This window comes from Oryctolagus cuniculus, chromosome 1 (assembly GCF_051225735.1).
Source record: "Oryctolagus cuniculus isolate XC-2025 breed Fujian yellow rabbit chromosome 1, ASM5122573v1, whole genome shotgun sequence".
NCBI classification, from domain to species: Eukaryota; Metazoa; Chordata; class Mammalia; order Lagomorpha; family Leporidae; genus Oryctolagus; species Oryctolagus cuniculus.
The window spans coordinates 67,108,814-67,134,445 of record NC_142867.1 but is presented as its reverse complement, the minus strand read 5'-3'; the positions used below and the strand labels follow the sequence as shown (position 1 = coordinate 67,134,445).

The following is a 25,632-nucleotide window of genomic DNA, read 5'->3' as shown; positions in this document are numbered from 1 at the left end:
AAGATCTTCATATTAGTCAAGTCGGAACAACAGCTGATTGCTTTCAAAGAACAAACACACAATAAGGGTGACCCACAACTCTAAGGAGGTGGGGCCGCTCTTCCAATTACATATCATAACTGCCATCCTAAGATAAAGATCTCAGAAGTTTTTCCCTCTAATAATACCTTGGGTCTGACATCTCAAATTCTACTAAACATGAGATGAAGATTATAGAAAAAAAAATCAAACTTCAAAGCCATCTATAAGATTTTTTTTTTCTCTGAAGGTGCCCGTCAAACCAACAGTGCCAAAATGAGCCAAAATTCATTCAAAAGTTCATGCACATGTACAGGGATGGCCATTTGGATGCAACTTCTCTGAGGCAATGTGCTCAGGCAATAAAGCTCTCACAGATGACTTTCCATTTTAACCTGACTTGCGGAAGAAACAAAAGCATGAGATCTGCTTCATAAAGATGGTGAGTTATTTTAGAGAACAAGTTTCCCTCACTAGTTCCCTTTCCTTATCTCTGCAAATGAAGAGGAAAAGATTAGAGCAAACATATATTCCAGTCATTTCCTCCCTGACTCCAAAGATCAAACATAAAGTTTTATAATCTGAATTAGATTTCTCCACCAACAGATGAATCATAACTTATGCTGTAACTTAGGCAAAAAGAAAACTTTATCTTCCTTAGTTTTGCAATATATGATTACTCTTAAGAATAAAATAATCTTGTTGAAATGAATGGTAGGTGATAATTACTGGATATTCTTAATTGCAAATGTCTTTTAATTGCTTGAAGAAAAAAATGTGTCCTATAAAGCCTGGAAGAGATTGTTTTCTAAAGGAAATAAAATAAAGGAAGCAACTTAAAAGTTTATTTCAAATTCTCAGGAGTTGCTGGTTATACAGTATCCAAAAGACGAATTTGTTGTGCTGTAAAGCTATAAGCACTGGGGGACAGCAAGGTCATGAACTATATCTATTCTCTACTAAGGGAAACCAAATGCTTCAGACACCCATCAAGAAGATAGAGCTCTGTATTTAATTGAAACAGTAAAAAATAAACTAGGACATGTGGTTTGGCTCCAAATTGAGGTGCATAAAAAGGATAACAAAGCAAATTCAGGACAAGCAAAGTACAATTCTAGGCTTGTGCAAGGTGTCTGGGAATCATTCAAACACATATGGGGCAGCATGCAAAGAAACAACACATTTGCAAAGACATACCAATGGGGGCATGTCGCTCCCCCTCTTCGTGGAGGAACGACACTAAACCCTGCCTAGGCTTCATATCCGAGTCACGGCACCATTATGTCGCTCCCCCTCTTCGTGGAGGAACGACACAGGACCCTGCGCTGTTCTTTTGTCTGCTCGGCCCTCCCCGGGTTTGCTGCTGGTTCTTCCCGGGTTGGCTACTATCCCTTCCACCTCCGTGGAAGGGCAGTTCCCCCTGGCCACATTCCCCACTTCCGCAGGGGAGCGGCACACCGCCGGCCAGCTCTTCTCGGGGGCTGCACAGGTGTTCCTTCAGCTAGATGTTCCCCTTAGATGTTCCTGGTGCATGCCGTCTCTCTCCTCCTTTATAGTCCTCCTCCGCCAATCCTAACTCGGCTGCCCACACGCCGAGCACGCCGCTCTCCAATCAGGAGCAAGTCCTACAGTTTATTGGTTGAACTGGAGGCAGCTGTGCGGAAGCTGTTTACTTCTCTCCCAGCGCCATATTGTGGGAGAGCAGATGCATAGAACAAGTCTCAATTCCAGTAACTCAGTCCAGTCCGGGCTGCTCCCCACAGATCCCCCTTTCTTTTTATTTTTGGCGTTGATACGCACCTGTCTTCGGTGTCCCTCGGCACACACTCTGCTCTACTTGCTAGAGTTGCCACAGGTTCTTACAAGTCCTATCAATCAGGCAAACCGAATCCGGGTCCTCTCTTCGCCATGTTGTGAGGAGGTTTTTAGGCGCTGATGCGTGCCTGTGTTCGGTGACCTGCGGCTCATACTCTGGTCGAGCCGCCTGCTGGCGCTTACCGCCTTAATCAGGCAGACCGAATCCAAGCTTTCTCATTGCCGTATTGTGGGGGAGACTTATTAGTGTTGGTTCGTGCCTATCTTCGGTGACCTGCGGCGCATAAGCTGCTAGCCGCCGCAGGTGCTCATCGCCTCACTTAATCAGGCAGACCGAATCCAAGCTTTCTTATTGCCATGTTGAGGGGAGGCCTTTCTATTTCTCTATTTCTCTATCTCCGGGCATTCCTACTTCTCCCATTTTACTTCTATCTTCCAGCATTCCTATTTCTCTCACTTTACTTCTAAACTTCTATTTCTCTTATCCCTGCGGCTTTCCGGTGCCCGCCCCGAGGCTGCTTCTCAGCACCCGCCCCGAGGCTGCTTCCTGGCTCTGAGCCGCTTCAGCCCGTGCCTCTCTCATCTGCGCGGCTTCCCGGCTTTGCGCGGCTTGGCTTCGCGCGCTCCGCGGTCTCCACGCCCTTGGCGTCTGCACCACGGCCTCGCGCCAGCCCCGTTCCCTATCTATTCACGCCCCGTGCTCTCTCTGCACGCGGCGGCTTCTGCGAGTAACACAGCGTAGCTTGCGTCTCCGCCATTAGCATTCAATCTAAGTTCCCCGGGCTAGCCTGGCGAATTCAACCCAGCTCACGTTTCCGCCCCACGATCTGGCTTCCCGTCCTTTGCTCCCCGGGCTAATCAGACGGATCCCAACCAGGCTTACGTTTCAGCTTCTGGTTTCAACTTTTCGCCCCCTATTCCCGGGCTAACTTGAGAACCCCAAAGTGGCTTACGTTTCAGCCTCGGCCTGCCCCCCGCGGCTTCAATTTCCCTAACATTTTTCTCTACCCGGTATGTTTCCCCAAACTTTCCTCCAACGATATTCCTCCCTCATTTCTCCTGGCCTCTCCCCACAGTCCGCGTCCAAGTCTGTTTGTTCTAGCTTTCACTTTCGCTTTCGACCTTAGAGATTTCTCCCAGCTTCCCCCCGTAGTCCGTATCTGAGTCTATGCCTAGGCTTTCAATAGCTTCTTCCGGCACCTTTTTCGTCCGGCTTTTCCCTAGGCTGTTTGCTAGTCTCTCTCTCCGATATTTTCCCTAGGCTGTTTGCTAGTCTCTCTCTCCGATATTTTCCCAGTTCTTCCCGTTTCTTCCCTCCTAAGTTTCATATCCGTCCTAAGTTTCCTATCTGAGTTAGGTTTCCTATCCGAGTCATTTCTTCCCTCCTAAGTTTCCTATCCGAGTCACGGCACCATTATGTCGCTCCCCCTCTTCGTGGAGGAACGACACTAAACCCTGCCTAGGCTTCATATCCGAGTCACGGCACCATTATGTCGCTCCCCCTCTTCGTGGAGGAACGACACAGGACCCTGCGCTGTTCTTTTGTCTGCTCGGCCCTCCCCGGGTTTGCTGCTGGTTCTTCCCGGGTTGGCTACTATCCCTTCCACCTCCGTGGAAGGGCAGTTCCCCCTGGCCACATTCCCCACTTCCGCAGGGGAGCGGCACACCGCCGGCCAGCTCTTCTCGGGGGCTGCACAGGTGTTCCTTCAGCTAGATGTTCCCCTTAGATGTTCCTGGTGCATGCCGTCTCTCTCCTCCTTTATAGTCCTCCTCCGCCAATCCTAACTCGGCTGCCCACACGCCGAGCACGCTGCTCTCCAATCAGGAGCAAGTCCTACAGTTTATTGGTTGAACTGGAGGCAGCTATGCGGAAGCTGTTTACTTCTCTCCCAGCGCCATATTGTGGGAGAGCAGATGCATAGAATAAGTCTTAATTCCAGTAACTCAGTCCAGTCCGGGCTGCTCCCCACAGGGGCACTTTACAGGAATCTGCTAGAGTCCTAAAGCTCTGTGTAGTTGCTATTCTACAAACCATCAAATTCCAACTATCTGAACAACTCCAAACCCACAGCCATCTCCATTTCCAAGATACAAATCCAGAAACTATTTCATACATTGGAAGGATAAATTGAGATCAGCATGATTGAAAACCAGGCCTTTACATTCCTGCAAAATGGGTCTTACAACACTTGGCTTTATGACGACTTCATTGGGGCTTCTTTATAGAGGAGCCACAAGGTGTGTATGTAGCATGAAAACAAATCTAAAGTATGATTAGAGCCAAAGGTTGAAAGAGGGCAATATAAATACAGATCAAATATTAGGACAGAGTTCACATGTTACACTGCTTTCAAATTCTTACTGGGTCACTTCAAGTTGAACAGTGTAATAGCTTATAACTTTCACACATTCATTTTACTTTGTAAAAGTACACAGATTTATAGATTCGTTAAGCAATCTGGAAAAATGGAATCCATTTTAAAGGTCAAAACCTATTACCATCAGAACATAAGATACAAATCAAAGGCATTTTATTTCAGTACAGATGGAGAATCAGATTAGCCCACACTATAAAAGATTTAATAAGATGTGGTCTCTCAAGTGCAACGAGAAAAATCTCTAACACCACAAACAGATCTCATTAGAGACAGCATTACATTTACTAATGGGAAGACAAACTGTATTTCCTATTAACACATTATTTTATTAATTATTACATTCAATCAAAATGGTCACTAACAAATTCTTTTTCAAATTAAATAAAACTATCTTCAAATTATTTGAAAAAAAATCACTCGGTCTTCATGGTGAAAATCTATGAATTAGAAAATAATAGATTATGCAATGGAATTCCATCTGAGGATTACTATCACTGTAACTCACGCCAGGTGGTGAGGAGTGACTGGGGAGAACTTACAGACCTCCAACCTTAATTACAGATCCCCCTTTTATCTACTGTACATAATCTCTTCATTGTAGACTCTCACATTGACTTGGGTCAGTTTGTAACCCTTCCATTTTCCAGCTTCTAATTTTTTATTCACTGTGTGATTGTTATTAATGTGTATCTTTATTTGTGTACTGTAGGCTCCAAAAGGGCAGAAACATTCCTTATTTACCTCTCTGGTCAAGAGTCTAGCACTATTACTTGTAGACAATAAAAATATGCTGAGTTGAAAAAAATAGATGATGTGTGAGAAAGATCTGGAGTGCTTCAGTATCCAACAATTCCAATAGGAATCGAGGATTAGGCGTGACTATATAAAAAAAAAAAAGCTAATGTGATCCCAGGCTGTGTTAACAAATGCAGGGACGCTAAACTCGAGAATGTGCTTTGTGACAACTACTTTGGTTAACGTGTATTACATAAATATTACATAGACAGATAAATTATAGGGACCTTACTAACAGGTAGAAATTTATGTATAAATACCCATAGAGACAGAATGCATGAGGACTATTTCACAGTCAACATGGAAAAAATTTAACAGAAATGGATTTTGAATCCTTCTTACTTAAAAAAATACACAATTATTCCAAAGCACTAGTCTATTCTCCCTCACCCCAGACATTCATGCAAGAGCTCCAAGTTAGTGACAGTTTCTTGCCTAACCTTAGAGCCTCACATCCAGGTCTGGTCCTTTAGGCAGGATATGGGGCCAGCTCCTTCAAACCATTACCATGCCCTGAGTCCATGACTTTCCCTCAGAATCAACACACTTGCTACCCAGGTTTAGACAGACATCCCATTTTTACCCACCTTCTTTGCCTTTTTTATGTGCAGTGATTTCCAAGTTGACAAGTCAGTTTCCCTCTGAAATATTCTGACTTCTCCATTCTTAATGGCACTCTGGACAATTCTTTTATGTGGGCGCTTTCCTACACACTGGGGGATGTCTAGTGGGGCAACAACCCTGTCCTCTGCCCACTAAGGGCCAACAGCTCTCCACTCCCAGCTGTGAGAACCAAAAATGTCTGCAGACATTGCCAAGTGTCGCTTGGGTGGGAGTGGGAGAGGGTTCAAACTGCCTGCAGTTGAGAAGTGCTGGTCTAGGCTCTTGGTTTGATTACTACAGCCACTTCCTGGCCAGCATCCTCAATGCCAGTTCGTTCTCCTCGTCACTGCCAGACTGACGTCGGGCAGCCTCATATGTTTTGAAAAATTGAACAGTGACAGCAGACACCAAGTTTTTCCAGTCTCAGCTCTATGAATTCCTTGTTACATGAGTTTGGGTAAATCCCAACTGCTCTAGAGCTGTGAAGTGGAGAAACTACCATCTTTCCAGTCTCTTCACAAGTATCTCGTGAGGATAGAACCCAAAAGATTGAGAAAGTACAAATTATGATATAAATATACTTTCTTATGTCATTTCTCAGTCCTGCTTCCAAATCAGTTTTTGTTTGAAATTTCAACTCTTCTGCTGAGCTTTCAAGGCCTAAGTTGTCTGGTCTGATCTGTGGGTTTATTGGCCGCCTTTTGCTCAAGTGTCAAGAATACACCAAGGTAGTTTCTCTTTCTCTGCTTTTGCTCACTTCCTAGAAACGTCTATCTCTTTCCTTTCTATTCAAATACTAGTCTATTCTATAAGATCTGGGTGAATTTGTCATGTCCCTTTTATTTTTAAATTTTGAAAAAATTTTATGTATTTGAGACAGAGAGACAGAACTTCCATGTGCTGGTTCCCTGGCCAAATTGCCTCTAATTGACAACTACTGATTAAAGCTCTTAATTTGATTCCTGGCCAGCATCTTTAATGCCAGTTCATTCTATCATTGCCAGATTGATCTGAGGAAGCTTGTTTTGCCCACAATGGCCCTAAATGGGGCTGAAGCCGGGAGCCAGGAATTCAATCCAGGTCCCCCTTATGGGTGACTTGAGCCATCACTGCTGGTTCCCACGGTCTGCATCAGGAGGCTGGAGTCAGAGCCAGGTGCTGAACCTAGGCACTCTGATATGGGATGAGGGCATCTTAGCAGCGAGGCCAAACGCCTCTTCCCTCTCCACCCCCAGGCTTCACTGATTCTCCTGTGACCCTCCTGTTGCCTATTCAGTGCCTAGAGATTGGCTGTAAGTTGTTTCTGTATTTGTTTATTTCATTTTCTAGTGGGAGGGCCTTAATTCTCCTCACCTCACAATTCATAGGTGCACAGTTCTTTTCTGGCTGATTTATGTTTTAGTTGAGGGCTAAGTCACATTTAAAGAAGCAACCACAAAAAGACATTTTTTCAATGTTTATTTTTCCAAAAACGTCCCCCTAAAATAACCACACAATACATTGTGAATCAACACTGGTATCCTCAGGGTTTCAGGATAGATTATTACATTACTATCGAGTGGACTCCTCTTGCTAGGAGGTTTAGAAGGCCAGTCTTTGTAACTCGTGGCTTGAATACTATCAGGAGCAACCAGCTCTTGGTTGGAGCACTGCTAAATCTTAAAGCTGCATGGACTCCAAAGAAGCAGTTTAAAAACCAAATAAAGGTCACTAATTCCTCAGAACAAAAACAAAAACAAAACAAAACAAAAATTGTGGTACAACAGGTTAAGTCACCATTTCCGACGTCACATCCCATAGTGTAGTGATGATTTGAGTTCGGCTACTCTGCTTCAGATCCAGCACCCTGTATATGCCTGGGAAGCAGCAGATGATGGTCCAAGTTACTTGGGTCCCTGCCACCCATGTAGGAGACCTGGGTGGAATTCCAGGCTCCTGGCTTTGGCCTGGCCCAGCCCAAGCTTTAGCAAGCATTTGGGGAGTAACTCAACAGATGGAAGACTTTTAACTTTTTATCTCTGTCTCTCCCTTTCTTTGTGTCACTCTGCCTTTCAAATAAATGAATAAATCTTAAATTAAAAAGAATTATGAGACACTTTAAAAATCTAAAATGCTAGCACCATGCTATCTATATAACTTTATTTCCCATGACTGAGGATGGGAAATGACCAAAAACTATTTAGATCAATACTAAATTATGTAGCTTCAAGCTACGGCAATGTAAAGGGGTCTGTTTTACTTTGTCAAGACTACAGAAAAAACAACTCTCACTTTTCTGAGAAGTCTAATATCAATGAAACCTCAACACAAGGCTAGCTGATGATAATATGGTAAAACCATAGGCTGGCCACAGGCACATAAGGTGGAAATGATCGGCGGTGGTGGTTCTACTGCAGATTGTAAAAATATTTGTGAATTTGTTTCTATGCTAAAAAGTCACATTAGGGGCTGGCACTGTGGCATGGCAGGTAAAGCTGCTGCCTGCAGTGCTGGCATCTGCTATGGGTGCCAGTTCAAAGCCAACTGCTACACTTATGATCCAGCTCTCTGCTATGGCCTGCGAAAGCAGTGGAAGATGGCCCAAGTCCTTGGGCCCTTGCACCAAAGTGGGAAACTGGTAAGAAGCTCCTGGCTCCTGGCTTTGGATCAGCCTAGCTCCAGCCATTGCGGCCATTTGCGGAGTAAACCAGCGAATAAAAGACCTCTCTCTGCCTCTGTCTCTCTGTAATTCTGCCTTTCAAATAAATAAATAAGTAAATCTTAAAAAAAAAAAAAAGTCACATTAGCCAGCTCAAAATGTACACTTAAAAAATAAGCCATTTGGGGCCAGCATTGTGGCAAACTGGTAAAGCCACAGTCTGCAACACCAGTATCCCATATGAGTGCTGGTTCGTGTTCCAGCTGCTCCACTTTTGATCCAGCTCTCTTAGTAATGGCCTGGGAAAAGCAGTAAAATATGGCCCAAGTGCTTGGGACCCTGCCACCCATGTGGGAGACCTGGAAGAAGCTCCTGGCTCCTGGCTTTGGCCTGGCTGTTGTGGCTTAGGGAGCGAACCGATGGATGGAAGACTCTTTCTGTAACTCCGACTTTCAAATACATAAATGAATCTTTTTTTTAAGGACTCAACCTCTATAACTTAAAAAAATTATTAAAGAAAATTTATAATTTACGATTTCTATTCTAACTTATCTAAATTTATTTTTAAGTTTCAATTCTTCTTTAAAAACTTTAAAGACCACTTGATCTCCCAAAAGCGGTATCTTATTTTAAGCATCCTAATTGATTTACAATAACAGAGAAAGCAACAGATATCCACTGGACTGTGCTAAAGTTACAATCTATAAAGAGTATAATTAACAAAGGTCTTTTTTTTGTCTTCTCTATGCCCAAAGTGACCTTTGAAAAACAAAATCAAATCTGAATATGATCAATCATCTAAATTTTTATCTCGAGTTTGGAAAATACAGGGGAAAGAGAACTATGCTGAATGATTAATTCAAGAATACAATCTACAAAATTCAAACCGTGGGGACCTCCATGGGGAAACTGAAGACTTAATTCACTCAGCAAGGACAAATAAAGAAGGAAGGAAAGAACCTTCAGATTAAAAGAGGTTTAAGAAGTGAAACAACAAGGACTCGTACATTGTTGGCGGGAGTGTAAAGTCTCCACACTATGGAAAGTGGTCTGGCAGTTACTTAGAAAACTAAACATATACACTTACCCAAGAAAAATAAGCAGCTTTGTTCATAATAGTCAAAAACTGAAAATGACTTCAGTATCCATCACTAGAACACTCCATGATATATGCATCTCCATACAATGGAATACTACTTAATGAAAGAAAATAAACTACCGATACACACAAAAACAAGACCCTAAACACACCAAATGAAGAAAACCTTATGTGAAAAAGTTTATATTGCATGCTTCCACTGATGTTGAGTTCTAGAACTGGTAAGACTAACACATGTGTTTGAACAATGGTTGCCTAGGGCACTGGGGGAAGGCAGTGATTTACTGGAAAGGAGACCGAGGGAAGTTTCTAGGGAGATTTAATGTTCTATATTTTGATAGGGGTTGGATTGCACTATATGATAAATATATGCAACTAACAGAACTCTCAGACTGGCAGATTTAAGACTTGTGAATTTCACTGTACGTAAATTTTATCTCAATAGAAGAAAAAACCATAAACAAATATCGAGCTCTCTAGTTAATCATATGCATGGTTAAGTACTGGGGGGAAGTATACTGGTATCTGCAACTTACTTGGAGATTCACCAAAATAAGTAGGTTAGCAGATGAACATAGGAATGGATAAATGGAAATCTATATAATAAAGCAAGTTCAGTATAGTAAAAAGCTCATTTTAGAATCTAAGTGGTAGACATGTGGGTGTTCACTATAAAATTCTCTCTATTAAATGTTTGGGACTCTTCATAAAAGAATTTAGGACAAAATATAACCAAGTAAAAGATTTAGCTAGTAATAATGATAAGAGAAAAATCTAATGAAGTATAATAGAGAACGGATTACTAGTCTCCAAACTTTATTTCATACTATTATCAGTAAAAAATTAGGAACACAACCCCATTCTAAAGGTAAGTAATAAATATATTTTATTAAATGACATACAGGTCAACTGTGCAAATATATTATAAAATAAGCACAAAGCAGAAATTTGATATATAATAAATAAAAATGGAAACGCTTTAAGACAACATTAGAGATGCCGAACAAAGGCAATGTGAGGACTGGTCTGGGTTCTGACTTGAAGGAAGGAACTAAAAAGAGGTTATGAAACAACTGGAAACATTTGAACATTGCATAGTTTATGAAAATATTTATCTGAAGGGTGTAGTGACAGAGAGGGAGATAAACACACACACTGGCTGACTCCTCAAATGGCTGCAATAGCCAGAGCTGGGTGAGGCCAAAGCCAAAGCCAGGAGCCAACAACTCTAGCCTGGTCTTCCAGGTGGGTGGCAGGGCTCAAGTACTTGAGCCATCACTTGCTACTTTCCCAGGTGCATTAGCAGAAGTTGAACTGAAAGAGGAGTAGCCAGGGCTCAAGTCAGCACTCTGATATGGCAAGCTGGTGTTGCAAGAGGCACCTTAACCCACTGTGATACAACATTAGCCTCTGAGTAATTATTTGATGACAATAAAAAATTGCTATTCTTTAAACGTGATAATTATATAGTCATTATGGTGACAAATTTATCTTTTAGAGACAAATGCTGAAGGATTTTTGAACAAAATTGTTATGGCATCCGGATTCACTTAAAAACAATTGTGGGATGAAGACAGAGGAAGGGAAACAGATAAAACAAGATTGTGATTGTTCCCAATTATAAAAGCTGGGCATACAGGGTGTGCTATATCATTTTCTCACTCTTACATATGCTTGAAATTTTCTATAGTAAAAGTTAAAAAGATAAAAGATAAAACAACAGCTCCTTAGTTTCAATTATGTCATTTGTTTTGGATCTGTTTCCATCAGTTAGAATGTTAACTCTAAGAGGGCACAAATTGTTATCTGTGTTGTTTACTATTATAATCCTAGTATTTAGAATATTGTCAAATATAGAAATTCAATAATCTAAACATCAAAAGCCATTTATACCACAATTAATTCCTATACTACATCATAATTTCTCATCATTTCTATACTATATCATCATTTCTCCTAAATGGCATAATTATATTCTGATCATAGGCCAGATCTTTTTCTAGGTGTTACAGAGATATTTGAAATTCTATATGTTTAAAATAAAGGATACCAGGGCCAGTGCTATGGCCTAGTGGGCTAAGCCTTTGCCTGTGGCGCCAGTATCCCACATGGGTGCCAGTTCATCCCAGCTGTTCCTCTTTTGATCCAGCTCTCTGCTATGGCCTGGGAAAGCAGTGGAAGATGGCCCAAGTCCTTGGGCCCCTGCAACCTGCAAGAGAGACCTAGAAGAAATTCCTGGCTCCTGGCTTCGAATCAGCTCAGCTCTGTCCATTGCAGTCATTTGGGGAGTGAACCAGTAGATGGAAGACCTTTCTCTCTCTCTCTCTTCCTCTCTGTGTCTGTAACTCTACCTTACAAATAAATAAATAAAATCTTAAAAAAAAGTGCAGCAAGTGCTACATAACAATATATTGGTCAACAACAGACTGCATATACAATGGTGATATGATTGGATTAAAATGGGGCAGGTGTTTAGCAGGTGTTAAGACACCTGGTAGGCCGGCGCCGAGGCTCAATAGGCTAATCCTCCGCCTTGCGGTGCCGGCACACCGGGTTCTAGTCACGGTCGGGGCGCCGGATTCTGTCCCAGTTGCCCCTCTTCCAGGCCAGCTCTCTGCTGTGGCCCGGAAGTGCAGTGGAGGATGGCTTAAGTCCTTGCGCCCTGCACCCTATGGGAGACCAGGATAAGCACCTGGCTCCTGGCTTCAGATCAGTGCAGTGGGCCGGCCGCAGCGCGCCAGCCGCGGCGGCCACTGGAGGGTGAACCAACGGCAAAGGAAGACCTTTCTCTCTCTCTCTCTCTCACTGTCCACTCTGCCTGTCAAAAAAAAAAAAAAAAAAAAAAAAAAAAGACAGCTGGTGTCCCATCAGATAGCCTTGGTTTGATGCCTGATTCCAGCTCTTGACTGTAACTTCCTGCCAATGCAGATCCTGGGAGGCAGCCATGATGGCTTAAGTTCCTACCACCCACACAGGAGATTTCAGTTCCTGGCTGCCAACTTTGGCTCAGCCTAGCTTGGGGAGTGAACCAGCAGATAGGAGCTCTCTCTTTCTGTCTCTCACTCTGCCTCTCACATAAATACATTTAAAGAAACAACTTAAAGGAGGTGGGAATTTGGAGAGAGTAGCTAAGGTGTTGCTGGGGTTTGCCTGCATCCCATTACTGGAATGCCTGGATCTGAGCTCCACCTCTGCCTCCAATCCAGTTTCTTGCTAATGTATACCCTGGGAGGTGGCACATTAGAGCTCAGGTACTTGGGTCCCTGCCACTTATGTGGGAGACCCAGACTGAGTTTCCTGGCTCCTGGCTTTGGTGTGGCCCAGCCCTAGCAGTTGCAGTTATCTGGGGAGTGAACCAGTTAATAGATGATTTCTTTCTCTCTGCCTTTTAAATAAAATGAAAAAAAATTTTTAAATTTCCCATTACACAGTGACTTCACAGCCATCACAACATCTTAGTGCAGCACATTATGTATGTATTTGGGGTGAAGTTGGTGTAAATAAAGTGTCAGTTGGTGAAAATGGACATCAGTCATAGAAAAGTATAGCACACACAGTTACAGACAGCATGTAATACTTGATATGATGGTATTATTAAGTATATCACACTATTAACTTACTTTAGAGCGTACTCCTCCTATTTACACTAGTTCACTGTAGAACAGCATGCTGTGTCATAAGCAGCACCTTATCCACCTTGCATTTGTTGTATCTCCACTGATCTCTACCATCAGGTGCGAGTAAGTACACTCCATGATGTTCACACAAGAACAATGTATTTCTAGGCGTGAAAGGCACATGACTGGATTGTACCATCCTCTAAACCTGCCTTCGCGACAGGCCCAGCAGACACGAGCAAGGAGAGCTGGAAAGGCTACCCTAACAACAAACACACTTTTTCTAATTCCAGCCACCTATGTGCTCAAGCCAGAAATCTATGGTCCCCTTTGTCAAAAAATTATCTGTTCTTTGTTCTCACTTGGTAATTTTTGCTCATCTTCGCAGAATCAACCCAGGCATCACCTACTCCAGGAAGCATCTCTGACATCCCTCCCTGTTTGTGCAAGGCCTGAATGGAAGGCTTTTCTTCTGCGTTCCTGTTTCCCCATAGCACTTTGTGAACCCTCTGCTAGTCAAATTTCTCGTGACGGAGTAATAGTCTGTTACACATCTACCTTAAACCTTGAATAAATACTTTAACATTAGGTATGAAAGTCTTGCAGCACTCGTAATATACCTTGTAGTTGAAATTTTTTGCTCAACTGAATGGGATCATCTTTGAAGATTCTTTCTCCACATTTAATTGGTCTACATGCCCCATTAAAATGAACAAGTTAAAAATAGCAACTGTAACAGCTAAATAGTGAGATATGGAGGAGGGACCAGAGAGAGAGAGACATTTCTGGCAGCTTCTCATAAGTAGAAAATTTAAAACTAGTCTTGAAGCAAGTGAAGATCAGAATTTTGAAAGATTAAGGAGTATTTGAAATGATAGTGAAAGAAATAATACAATCAACAAATTCTTTCATTTTCTTTCACTCAATTGCCAAACAGTAAATATACTTACCTTCCGCCAGTCACTGTTCTAGGCTAACACAGTGTACAAAACACACACAAATATTCCTGTTCTCCTGAAGCTTACATTTCTGCGAGGGAGACATGACGCCCAAGAATCACTGAGCAGGTGACGTTTTAATAAAAACCTGACACGTGAGAAAGTCTTGAAGGCAAAGGAAAGAAGAGATGCTGCGGCCCGACGCTCCCGTCTGAGGAACTAACGGAGGTCAGGGTGGCAGCAGCAGAGCGAAGGCCCAGCACCAGGACACGAGGTCAGGGAGGCGATGGGCCCCGGGCAGGCAGGGCCGCTGCAGGTCACGGCCGGGACGCTGGTTTCCCAGCAGGGATCTGCCATGAAGAAAGACATGACTGGCTGCTCAGTAGGAATAAACGGCGGGCAGCAAGAAAAGCAGAAACACAGGCAAAGGAAGACAGTGGCGGTGGCCAGGTCATGGCGAGAAGCGGCCAATTTCTCCTATTTTGAAAACAGAGCCAACAGGTTTGCTAACAGAGCTCACATTAGACGTGAGAGGCAGAGCAGTCAAGGATAACTTCAATGTCTGGGGCCCCAGCAACACAGAGTTGCCATCGTGTGAGACAAAGTACAGGTGATGCCAAAACAGACAGCTGGGGCTGAGATAAAACAGCATGGGGAGGGGCGCTGACTGTAACAGGGTCAGCTGGGACCACACTGAGCAGCGTTTGACAAGCCACAGGAAATCCAGACTGTACCCTGAAGGATAACTGGAGTATAAAATTTTTTGTAGCCAGAATTGGGGTTATAATTTTTAAACACCACTCTGGCTAAAGCATGGTAAATAAAGGAGGGGAAGGTTTGGACGTAGAGGCTGTTGCAATGGGCAGGGCCAGAAATGGTGAGTTTTGACTAGCGAAGAGGAAGAACAGATTTGAGCTATAATTTGTGGGAGAAGCTGAAAGGATTTTGTGATGGAGGGGACGTTATAATCGTAAAAATGGAGGAGCCAAGGTTGGCCTTTGGGTTTCTCGACCGAGGAACTAAGCAGATGGTGGGATCTGTGAGCTGAGAGAGGGAATGCTGGAAGAGGAGCAATGCATGTATTACACATATTATACACGTACGATATCTAACATATTATAGACTAACAAAGCACATGATCCTCAGAAAGTTCATGGAAAATGTGTCATGAAAAACCATGCATGAATCTCAATTTTTGTATCACAATAAATTTATCTTGTAATGCAATTTTCTATGAACTTTTTGAAACCCATATTTCTTAAATAAATGTATCATACAGAAATTAGGAGAGAAATTTGAGGAAAAAACACCAATTTGGGGCTGCAGACATTTAGATGGAAACTGAAGCCATGGGTATGAATGAGATAGGCAGCCTGAATAAACCATATAGGAGTGGATGGTTCCATATAGGAGTGGATGGGAACGGGACTTCCCAAAGGAAAGGAGGAAGGTCAGGAGGTGCCTCATGCGTCAGGGAAACTGGGAGGGAGCGCTAACTGAAGAAGGAAGGTTTCCTCCAGAGTCAAATGCTGCTGACTGGTCAAGCAACACAGAGACTAACATACATCTCCTGGACATAAAATGACATGAGCTCACTGGTAGGCCGCCTTGATAACACAGTAGACACACGTTTAAATGAAGTTGTGGGGGATGAAGACAGACTGGTGTGAATTCAGGGGGAGACTGGAGCTGAGGAAACAGGAGATGATGACAAGCTTGCAGAGAGAAGAGTGGAGGGGTCAGCGTCAGGCACGGATGGGAGGGAGCGAGGAAAATGATCACTACAGACGCAGACTATCCTAAATAAGCCTCCTGGCTCATTTCTATTTGTTATTCTTTCTTTCTCTCTTTTTTCTTTCAGATTTTTATTTAAAAGGCAGAGCTACAGAGACAGAGGGAGAGATAGATCTTCCATTACAGGTTCCCCAAATGGCTGCAATGGCCCACACTGGGCCAGGCTGCAGCCAGGATCGAGGAACTCCATCTGGGTCTCCCATGTGGGAGGCAAGGGTCCAAGGGCTTGGAATATCCTCTGCTGTTTTCCCAGGTGCATTAGAAGTAGAACAGCTGGGACGCAAGCTGGCACTCACAGGTGGTGGCTCAACCCGCTGTGCCACAACGCCAGCCCCACATTAAGTAAGTTTTCAATGTGCCAGGTACAGTGCTAGGGGGTAGAGATACAAGGACGGGTAAACACAGACATGGAGTTTAAAGTCCAGTGGAATAAACAGACATTGCTCGTTTCATCACACCAAAAAATGTACGATTTATCAAGTAACTCAGAAAGAAAGGACACCGTTCCAGAAAAGAGGGAGACAAAGACGAGGGGAGCAGGGAAGCCATCTAAGAGGATGCGGCGCTGTGGCTGAGATCTCCCAGGTGGGTGGGAGCTAAGGGAAGGAATGTTCCACCCAGAGAAAGCCCCTTCCTCAGGGAGTCACAGCGGCCAGGCCAGGGGGACTGGGGGAAGCTGCAGAGGGAGACACAGGGCGGCTCATGGTGAGAAGACTGAAAACACACGACGGGAGAGCGTATGAGCCCATCGGAGAGGTTACAATGGGGAGGCTGGTTAGTGAATGTGCCATCTCAAAATTTTTAATGAAGAAATCACGTAATGAAAAGATTTACATCAAGATATTCTTTGTCAATACCAAATAATAATATTTTTAAGACACAGTTGTACTAAAAAGAGAATGGAATTTCAGGAAAATAGAATTCCAGATAATTTCAGTAAGAAAGTTAAAAATAATCTCGATTGTTTTTTTACTTGGTAAGTTTTAGGGCTGTGGAAATTGTTAAAGAACTCAATATCAATTTCCTTATAGAAACCTTCCAGTTTTTCCACACTTTTGTAACTGTTAAAAAAATACTCCGCAGGCAAATTTTAGTGAATAGGGCAAAAATAAAGGATGGAAACCATGTCTTCTTTAATAGTTAATTTTGTAAAATAAAAATTCTGCCAAGTAAATCAAAATCACATTCCAAAACATTAACAGCCATCCTGCGCCTGCTTGGATTTAACAGCACCTGTTTCCCACAAAATCTGTAAATGTTAAAAAAAAAAAAGTACAATTAAGTATGCAAGGTGCATAAACACTTGGTAATGCCAAAAGATATTTCCATCTGGAACATAAATTTGAAAGAGAATTTATTCACCATTTAAAGTTTTGAAAGACAACCCTTCATGATGTGTGCATATAATGCACAGTTGTTCCTTGATATCCATGGGGGACTGGTTCTGAGAATCCCTGTAGATACCAAAATGCATACGTCCCCTTTCTAAAAGGGTATAGCTTAGATATATAACCTATGCACATTCCCCCATAAGCCATCTCTTGATCACTTATAATGCCTTATACAACATAAAAGCTATACAAATCATTCCTATGCTGTGTTGTTTAGGGGAAAATGACAAAGAAAAAAATTTATACATGTTCAGATATTTCTGATCCACAGTTGGCTGAATCCACAGAACCCATGGATATAGAGGGCTGACTGTAGGTTTGTTTAAATATTATCAGCACACTTAATGGTAATTCCTTATACAGTGCTGGCAAGGCAGTAGGTACTCAATCCTTTATTTAATTCTAATGTCTATTTTTTGGGGAGAGGAGAAAAGCAGAAGGGGGCTTTAGGTGTAATAAAAATCAGAAAGGAAGCTCAGATACCAACTTTGTTGCCTATCTGAGTGTGAACTAAAACATACTGTGCTGAATCTCCTGTTTCCAAAACCCTAAAATGGCATCAAGAAAACCAATCTTTTGGTGGCCAGCATTGTGCTACAGCAGGGTAAGACGCTGCCTGCGATGCTGGCATCCCTTATCAGAGCACCAGATCATGTCCCAGCTGGCTGCAATGCTTCCAATCCAACTTCCTGCTAATGCAGTTGGGAAGCAGTGGAAGATGGCCCAAATACTTGGGCCCCTTCTGATATCAGCAAGCATACAGGATAAAATTCAGTTAGGTTTGTGAGCTGGAAGGCCACGCCTTCACCACGCCCCTGTGTGATCTCATATCCCTACCTGAACACACCTTTATGCCCATCTGCAAATCAAACTAATTGACCACTACCTTGTTGAAGTGGATTAAATGCCTGGAGCATGGTGGGCCTGGCCCTTCTTTTTCCTCCCCTTGCTGCCCCACGCCTTGGCCTGCATGCTTCTCCATGAGGCTGGCTTCTGGCCTGCTTTCTGCTCCGTATGAATCTAGATTTCCCTTTCTCTTTTCGATAGAGCCCTCACTCTCCTATGCATTTCTCTCACTAAATAAAAAGCTTAAAATTTTACCATGCTGCCTGGTAGCTTTGGGAGACGCAGGGAGGGAAGGCCTATATTCCCCTACCCGCACTTCTGGGAAAGAAAAGTCCTTGTCAAGGTCCCCACGGGTGCCTAAAGGTCAACCAATGAGGATCAGACCTGCCTCAAACTTTAACCCCCACACCCTGTATCTATAAAAGGAGCCCTCCCAACCTCTGACGAGCGACTTCCCCCTGGCCCCCGCTCTGTTGGAGCCGGGAACCTCACCCGGGAACGGAATCCCAATAAAAGCTTGTGAATTAATTGATGATTCGTCTGCCTGCATCTTGCAGATGCCTGGGAAGGTGTCCGGCGCATAACAAATCTTCCCAGAAGTGCGGGTAGGGACTCTCCATTCCCGGAAGTATAGGCCTTCCCTCCTTGTGGCTCCCAAAGCTAACACTGCCTAGTTTATCTGAGTCAGTATTCAAAATTCTTTTCTGAATTCATGGCAAGACCCCACACAGCTTATTAATTTCTGGAATACTGATAGACAAATCAGTATCACTACCACCCATATGGGAGACCTGGATAGAGTTCCTGGTTCCCATCTTTAGCCTGGCCCAGCCCTGGCTGTTGTGGCCATTTGGGGAGTGAACCAGTGCATGGAAGATCTCTCTCTGCCCCTCTGCCTTTCAAATAAATAAAAAAAAAATTTTTTTAAAGAAATAATGCCAATTTCTCAGGACTTCTGTGAGAATTACAAGAAAATTTATGACCCAACACAATTATTATACAATAGGCATTCAGTTGTTCATTTTACTTTTCATAAAGGTGTGCTTTATTTCCCTTCTTTTTCCCTGCTCCTATCTGTAAGTATTTCAAGGACAGATACCATGGTTTTTTTTTTGTTGTTGTTTTTTTTTGTTTTTTTTTAAATTTATTTGACAGATAAAGTTAGAGAGAGAGAGACAGAAAGGTCTTCCTTCCATTGGTTCACTCCCCAAATGGCCGCAACGGATGGAGCTGCGCCGATCCAAAGCCAGGAGCCAGGTGCTTCTTCCTGGTCTCCCAGGCGGGTGCAGGGGCCCAAGGACCTGGGCCATCCTCCACTGCCTTCCCAGGCCACAGCAGAGAGCTGGACTGGAAGAGGAGCAACCAGGACAAGAACCCGGCAACCATATGGGATGCCGGTGCCGCAGGCAGAGGATTAACCAAGTGAGCCATGGCGCCAGCCCCCTCCTAACACTTGACTCCGGTCACAAATGCCATCCACACTCTATCTCACCCTGCCCTGAGACTGGATCCTACCTACCTGTGTGCCCTCACTGAGCTCTGGGCAATCCTTCATACAGTAGCTTCCACATGATATTGAATTGCTTGTTCGTTCCTTAGAATCTTCCACAAAAAGGTCAACTATGAGCCCACATCTTGGTAACGCTGTATCCTGGTTCCTAGAACACCACGTCTGGAACATGTGGAATGCAGGGAGGAGTAAAGGTATGGATGAAGTGCTGGAGTTAGAATCCCATCCCATTTCTAGCTGACTCCAAAGCCTCCATTTTTTATTTTAGACCATGCTCCTCACCCCATCTAGTAATAACTCCATTTGGTAAATTTGCATCACTGTATACCTTTTATTTTATCCAGGATGTCTACAGAAAAGTTGTGAGATTTCTTCTCCCCACAAATTAGATGCCTGTATACCAAATTAATCAATTGATTTGATAAACTGGCATTCTGAAAACAACCAAACCTAGCTTTTATGACAACATTTTGGGTTTAGCACTAAGTAATAACAGCAGAGACTGTCAACACCAATAACTGTAGACCTCATTAAAGTCTAAAATGTAACTTCTGGAGTCCTAGTAACAATATTATATACATTATTACTTTTGTGATTGATATAAATAGAAGTGGAGAACAGATTTGGAAATAAATCCACAAGTTTTGAAAAACCTACTTCATTCCACTAAATCAATTTCTCAATAACTATGTGCATAAATCTGTTAACTAAAGTTTTAAAGGCTTATTTTCGATCATCTATCATAAAGTCTAAAAACTTTTGCCTGTTTTTTGGATGTCAAAGCACAAAATTACATACAGAAGTTAAGCAAAGCCAGTTTTCTGTGACTACACTAAGAATTCCATTTATTCAGAATCTATTTGAGAATGACGTATTTCAATTATGAAACTGCACAAGGAATCACTTCATCTCATTGTCTTACCCAATTTGGGGGCACAAAAAGACAATTTAGAAGCCACTAAGTCATTCTGTGAAGTAGAGACATCTCAGGAAGGGACGCGTAGGATCGCTGATACGACAGCAAACGGTGTAAACATCTAGCTTGTCATAATCAATCTGTTTTAATTATCGACAAGTTTTTCCCATTTCTGACCAGTCATTTGGAGCTGACCTCTCACAAGTCCTTACAAGTCATCGAAATCTCATTTTATTTTATAGCCTCATATTTGTTATTGGGCTAATCTTTACCTGTTCTACATCACACCACAGCTCAAATATTTGAATGGCCCAGCAATAAATGTCCACGGTCCCCCTGGGTCAGTCAGATGTTAGCTGTTAAGTAAAGCTAAAAGGATGTATGCTTCATAAATTTCCTTCAGGGTCCACATTTGCTCTTACGGGCTAGGCTTTCAAGCCCAAACATCTTTATAGCTACGTGCAGTGATTTATTAACTCCTCCTTGTTTTTAGCCAAAAAGATCAATCACATATGTATCAATAAGCTGGTGTGCTGGTGACTGCTTTTTATTGTACATATAACCACCTGCCTTTAATACAAACTTGAGTCTGAAGCTTTTGTAAGCGCTTGCCGGATTTTAACAACCTTCACCTGTTTCTAATTTGGTATAAAACATATGGTTTAGCTCTACTATTTAGTTCTAAGCCAGCCTTTCCTCTTTTGGACCTAACAATATAAAAGAAAACAAATCCAGGGCACAAAACCCTAAATTTGGAGGATGTTACACACACACACACCCCTCACATTTACTTGCCTAATTACTTAGAATTTTTCATAAAATAACTTTTCATAAATAACCGAGGAATAAATATTTTAGTTATCAAATTGTTACATTTATTTGAAAAAAATTAGATGCATCCCACATTCCTCTTGAGAGTTCTAAATATTACATTCAAACTACGAAAGTGACTGCTTAATCATAGTATCTTAACAAAGATAACAGCTATATCTAGATTACAGATACAGATAACAGCTGTATCTGTGAGATCAGGGAAGAAATTCCTATTTTTACATTCAGGAATCCACATTTGGCCATGCGAAACCAGGATCTTTTTTTTTTCCTTCTTCCCTTATCCTTCTCTAAATTAGACCACAAGTTTAAAAGGCAGGGTGCCAGCGGAGAGAGAACAACAATCCAGCCCAGCATGGTGAAGCTGATCCTCAAATTAAGAGTGTCTCGGTGCTAGGGCAGGAGGAGTAAATCCCCAGGAAAAAGTGACTAATAGAAATGTCTAGGAGAGGCAGAGAAGTCAGCACAGCCTCCCGCAGCTCTCACACACCTCTCCCCCCCTCTCGTCTCTGCCTCCAGTCTTGGTGGGACCTGACAACACCAGCCGAAGCTGCCAGTGAACTGCCTTTCGCATTCCTCTCTTCCTCAGAGGCTCTCGCAAATGTTCTATCCTCTCTTTGGCCCACCACCCCCAGTCCCAAGTCAGAACCAGGATGCTTCCACAGGATTTAATAGCATTTGTCCATCATCTGGGAGCGTATGATTAATCTCATTAGGCCTTGTTTTACAATCATACATTACTAAGTGTCTGTCTAACAGAGATCTAACAGCCAGTCTTACAGAACTGCTCACTGATATTAAGCTGGTTTACAAACAAATAAAAAGACTGTAAAAATGAAGTCAACAAAAACCACATTTGAAAGTTAATGTGTTTTCACATCAAAACAGTATAGTGTATCATTTAAAAAGTAAAATTGTTCTACAAGTTTGATTGAGAAAACATTAGTTTATGTGTTTATTAGCTAAAATACCTTAGCCACACCTCAATTCCTAGACACCAGAGCCAACTGTTCTCAACACTTAAGCTGCTATTTCTCTTGGTATTTACCCTACATGTTTCCAATTAATGTCCTGACATTCCTGTTTCTTCATTCTGCGGTTTAAAAAATGATCCACTGAACCTACTGGGGAAGATGAGGATTTAGCTCTCTTACACATTGCTTTCCCACCTCTTCCCAAAATAGTCACACTTCTTCCTCCCAACTTCTCAGGAGGGTCACCCCTACAATTTTTTTGTTAAATCAATATACAACATATAATACATATTATTTATATTTCTTTGAAATAAGGTTTTCCTAGGGGGTTAATAACCACCTATTTTTTTTCGCCTGCTAAGTTTATTTATGTATCTCTCACTGATTTATTCCCAGACTCTCTGAAAGCAATGAAAATCCCCTTCTGATAGAGTAAAATCCACCAGTGAACTTCAGTTTCACTCCCTCTTGAGCCCTCCTGCTCAAGAGGCACCTAAGGAGCTGGTCTACGATGTCCTCCCACCCAGAGAATCATGCTTCACTCTGCGTTGAATCCCTTCCTTTCCTTTGCTCTTCCGTTTACTCCCTGTATTAACAATGTGCACCTCAAGAGCTTCCTAGGGAAGGTGCACAGGTAGGCTGTTTTGTTTCTATGGGGGGAGGGGCTTCCATGTCTGCAAAGTCTTCTCACTCACCTTCCATTGGATGGGCAGTTTGAAAGACATATTTCTAGGTTACAGGAACAATTTTCTCTCAGTACTTGGAAAGCACTGTTCCACTGCTTTCTAGATTTCAATGCTGTCTTTGAGTAGGCAGGTATTATGATTATTCTTTTGTATTTTTTTCCTCTGAAAGCATTTTAGAATTTCCACTTTATCTATAGAATTTTACAATGATGTACCTTTATGTGGGCCTTTTAAAATTCATTGTTCGTGGCACCCACTGGGATATTTTAATCTGAAACCAAGTCTTCAAATTATTAGAACTTCTCCTATATTATGTCTTGGACAATTTTCTACCTTAGGTTTTATCTGGTTCTTTTCTGCACTCACTGATTTTTGGATGCTGGGTCAGACAGTTGAGCAATGCCTCTAGTGTCTTATCTTTTCTATTTCTGATCACTGACTTTGTTTTTTTTTTCTAGGAGATTCCTCACTTTTACCTTCCAACCTTCTGTTGAATTAAAAAAAACTATTGCTGTAATTTTCCAAGCTTTGCCTTAAAAAAAAAGATTTTATTTATTTATTTGAGAGGCAGAGTTACAAAGAGATGGAGAGACAGAGATAAAGGTCTTCATCACTGGTTTACTCCTCAAATGGCCGCAACAGCTGGTGTGGGGTCGATCTGAAGCCAGGAGCCAGAAGCTTCTTTCAGGTCTCCCACGTGGATGCAGGGGCCCAAACACTTGGGGCACCTTCTACTGCTTTCCCAGGACATTAGCAGGGAGTTCGTTCGACCAGGAGCAGTCAGGACATGAACCAGCATCCATACAGGATGCTGGCATCCCAGGCAGAGGTTTAGCCTACTAGGCCACAGCGCCAGCCCCTTTGTCTTTTAATGAGTGTTCATTTGCATACCATCTTCTCTTTTCTTGAATAAAGTTCTTTCACTTGTCTGTTGGAGGATACAGATTCACAGTCCTTTGCTTTTGGTTTTCGTTGTGCCTTATATCCCTTATATCCTTTCCTTCTACTTTTTTTCTGCTTCTGTATTTGTCTCCTCAAATGTCTGGTGGCTCTGTCTGCTGACTACTCATTGTTAAAAAGCAAGGCACTAAAAAGTGTGCATGGACAGTACTGGTTGAAAGGCAGGTTTCACCCTGGAAGGTCAGCTGAGGACAGATAGTCTCACTTGGAGATGTACAACTGTAGAAGCTATAGGTATTTCCTCTTGGATCAGCCAATTTTTCACTCTCTTGCATAGATGGTCACTTAATTCCTCTTTTTTCGTATGGCACCTCTGTTGTCCCTGAATCCAGAGTTGGTCTGGTTCAACTTCGTAAGAGTAAACTTCAAGAGTGAATGAATGAGAGGCATTATCACATGCACAGTGACTCTGATGCCGACTTCCCGACATACCTGCCTCACCTTCAAAGATATCTAGCCTGCAATTCTGAGCTTTTCTGAATTTTTGCAGCAGGAATCATCAGCTTGCTTCTTAGCTTTCTCCCTTGGAGGCTCTTAGCTTTTCATTTTTGCAGGCTGCCAAGTCATTGTCCAGGTTTTACAATTTTGTTGGCATCTCTTTTCTCCATAGGTTGCCTTTCTTGTCCCTTTTGTAACTATGAGGTTTACCTTTTTAAATTTTAATCCCTGTACTGTTACTTTACAGCTACTCAGGAGAGAAAAGACGAGCACATTTGTTCAGTCAGATACCTGATGTTCAATGATAATTATTAAGACAGTGGCTCCTGGCTCTGTATGCTGTGTGTTTAATTTTTAGAACAATCTTGGAGCAGAGACTGATGAATACTCCCAACACCCATTCTTTTCTTCTGTGGTTAGCAGAACCTTCAAGCTTTAGTAGGCCACCCAGAAAAAGCACATTTCCTGGAGAACGTGGAAGTCCTTAGAGGAGGGAGGAAGACCCACCTGCCTGTGGCTGTATAATGGCTGATGTACCACCAACCATCCTGGGCCATGAGGACCACACCCCTGGATGGAACAGCAGAGACCCCGAAGCAGTCAGGATTTTCTGAATTTATGGACCTGTCATTCTAGCCCTGGATTACTGATCCCTGGATTTTTATGCATGATAATAAAATTTTATGTTTTAGTCATTGTTAATTTGAGGTTTCCATTTCGTACAAGCTCCACACCAATACTATATACCTATGGTGAAGCTTATAGTAGTGACTTCCCAAAGTTAGTGAGAAGACGGGGAGCTGGGATTCCAACTCTGGTCCTACACCAAAGTCAAATATTTCAATCATAGGCTTTCTTTAAATTATTATATCCTGGAGCCAGACATGTGTACATGTCATAATTTGAGAATTGAGCACAGTTACTATCTCAAGTAAAAACAACACAGATTTAGGAGTCCAAGTTCTGATGACTTTTCTACTGAAAGTAAGAATACTTTGTTCATGAGTTTTATTTAGCTAAATGATGAGTAAACATGTTTGTATAAAATGCTGGGGAAAGAAGTCTATTTTAAAATGTAGTCTCTAGCTAGAAATATAGGAAGCTACCCTTCAGAACATATAACTTCCTATTGAAGACATATACCAAAATATAGAGCTGCTCTTTGCTGAGAAATATTTCCCAATTGCCCCTCAATTTAGTCACTCCTTCATCTTATTTGTTGAGTGTTTCTACAACTCATCTGGTACTTGTTTGCTTCCATTTTAAAATTAAAGGTCATTTTAAATAATAGTACCTAATTCATTTTATTTTATTTTTTGACAGGCAGAGTGGACAGTGAGAGACACAGAGGGAAAGGTCTTCCCTTTACCCGTTGGTTCACTCTC

General features: G+C 42.3%; 1 protein-coding gene across 7 annotated transcripts in view; it reads right to left on the bottom strand.

The window, feature by feature from the left end:
• The window catches only part of UVRAG (UV radiation resistance associated), a 327,227-nt gene that overhangs the window by 66,093 nt on the left and 235,502 nt on the right, over positions 1-25,632 (bottom strand). The window lies entirely within an intron of this gene.